The following is a 2,813-nucleotide window of genomic DNA, read 5'->3' as shown; positions in this document are numbered from 1 at the left end:
ATCCCTTTGATACACTAAGTGCCCTTTAATATAGACCACATGTACAACTCAATAATTCAGCATTTTTACATGTCCCTCTATGACTTCTAGGAAGATTTTAACGCACTTGACCCAAACATTTCACCATCATCGTAAGGCCCTAGTAATTTCAGTGCTTTGACAGAGTCATTTCTGAAGATTATTATATATTTCATGTTATTAGTGATCATAGTGTAAAAGCAGATGAGACGGTTGTACTCTTTTTGGCCATTTTCTGATATTTTGTGGTGAAAAACTGAGGGGATCGAGCAAAACACGTCAACCCTGTTACCCATAGATAGTGCATTTGGAAAGTATGCAGACTCCTGTGACTTTTTCCACATTTTGTTACGTTGCAGACTTATTCTAAAATGTTTTGTTTTTTTACTTCATCAATCTACACACAATACCCCATAATGACAAATCAAAAACAGGTTTTTAGGAATTTTTGCAAATGCATTACAAATACATTTTTTGGAAATATCACATTTACATGAGTATTCAGACCCTTTACTCAGTGCTTTGTTTAAGCACCTTTGGCAGCAATTACAGCCTTGAGTCTTCTTGGGTATGACGCTACAAGCTTGGCACACCTGTATTTGGGCAGTTTCTCCCATTCTTCTCAAGCTCTCTCAGGTTGGATGGGAGCGTCACTGCACATCTATTTTTCAGGTCTCTCCAGAGATCGAGTTCAAGTCTGGGCTCTGGCTGAGCTACTCAAGGACATTCAGAGACGTGTTTCATCAAGGATCTCTGTACTTTTCTTCGTTCATCTTTCCCTCGAGTCGGACTAGTCTCCCAGTCACTGCCGCCGAACAACATCCCCACAGCATGATGCTGACACTACCATGCTTCACTGTAGGGGTGGTGCCAGGTTTCCTCCAGAAGTGATGCTTGGCATTCAGGCCAAAGAGTTCGATCTTGGTTTCATTAGACCAGAGAATCTTGTTTCTCATGGTCTGAGAGTCCTTATTGTGCCTTTTGGCAAACTCCAAGTGGGCTGTCATGTGCCTTTTACGGAGGAGTGGCTTCTGGCCACTCTACCATAAAGGCCTGATTGGTGGAGTGCTGCAGAGATGGTTGTCCTTCTGGAAGGTTCTCCCATCTCCACAGAGGAACTCTGGAGCTCTGTTAAAGTGACCATCGGTTTCTTGGTCACCTCCATGAACAAGGCCCTTCTTCCCTGATTGCTCAGTTTGGCCGGATGGCCGGCTCTAGGAAGAGTCTTGCTGTTTCCAAACTTCTTCAATTTAAGAATGATGGAGGCCACTGTTTTCTTGGGGACCTTCAATGCTGCAGAAATGTTTTGGTACCCTTCCCCAGATCTGTGCCTCGACACAATCCAGTCTCGGAGCTCTTCGGACAATTCCTTCGACCTCATGGCTTGGTTTATGCTCTGACATGCACTGTCAACTGTGGGGCCTTATATAGACAGGTGTGTGCTTTTCCAAATCATGTCCAAGCAATTTAATTTGCCACAGGTGGACTCCAATCAAGTTGTAGAAACATCTCAAGGATTATCAATGGAAACAGGATGCACCGGAGCGCAATTTCGAATCTCAAAGCAAAGGGTCTGGATACTTATGTAAATAAGGGATCTTTTTTATTTGTAATACATTTCCCAAAATTTCTAAAAACCTGTTTTTGGTTTGTCATTATAGGGTATTGTGCGTAGATTTGAGGAAAAAACAATTTAAAATATTTTAGAATAAGGCTGTAACGTAACAAAATGTGAGAAAAGTGAAGGGGCCTGAATACTTTCCGAATACACTGTAGATAGGCTAGAAATGTTTTTTACAATTTAAATGTTTTAGTGAAGCTTGCATTAATTTCACAAGGGGATTTATGTCTGAATTAAGATTAAGTCATCAACCTTGTTACAGTCAACCCTGTTACTATAGTCAATTATTTATTCCCCCCCTTTTTTAATTGTATTTTTACACAATTTAATAAGGGCACCAAATTGGTGGATCAACCCAGTTGTTACAAAACCACCATTCCCTAACATGGTAAACACATAGTTAACCAGCAGAAAGGCAAAGCTATTGTACAATGTGCTCTAGCCAGCAATAGGACTGGATCTGGCGTAATTTCCCAGGAGGAGGGGGTTTAATTTAAATGAATCAACTTTAAATTAAATGAGGGGTAAAAATAGAACTGGTGGACCCCACTACTTCCACGCCCACAATCGCAAATGACATCAACAAGCCCCAGTAGCAGCAGCAGCTATTACGCTAATTACAGGATGGAGCTGGAAATCATTTCAACAACTCCTACGGTATCTACAATGACTCCATCTCCAAAAATAATTCCCAGCAGCAGTGACACTCCTCTGGCATACAGCGTATTCTAGCACCACCTAGAATCTACTGTAACAGGACGGAACTATGAAGCCCCCTCCATCTGGGGCCACATCTCCCCTCCTCCATCTCCAAAAAAGAATACTCAGTAGTGACACTCCTGCTGAAACGACATAAAGCCTACACTAACGTCATCGCTATGTGGCCACGAGAATGGCCCTATAACAGACTGGTACAAAACTATCTGGCACCCTCCATATGTGCACAGTGAGGTCAAGGAAGATGTTTGCATCGTAACGGTGCAGCAACAAAACTGTTAGCAATGACTAAAACCATTACCCTTCCTCAGTCAATCAAACAAACTGTGAGCTTTTGGTCCTCAGCTCATGGTCCTCCTGGAATCAGAAGTTTTTTTGACTCAATGGAGGGTCAATGCTGATGAATGTCTTGCTCGAGCTGTGTATGCAACTGGCTCACCTCTGATGCTTGGAAGTA

This window comes from Salmo salar, chromosome ssa15 (assembly GCF_905237065.1).
Source record: "Salmo salar chromosome ssa15, Ssal_v3.1, whole genome shotgun sequence".
NCBI lineage: Eukaryota > Metazoa > Chordata > Actinopteri > Salmoniformes > Salmonidae > Salmo > Salmo salar.
The sequence above is the reverse complement of the archived record's forward strand: the minus strand, read 5'-3'. Positions refer to the sequence as shown.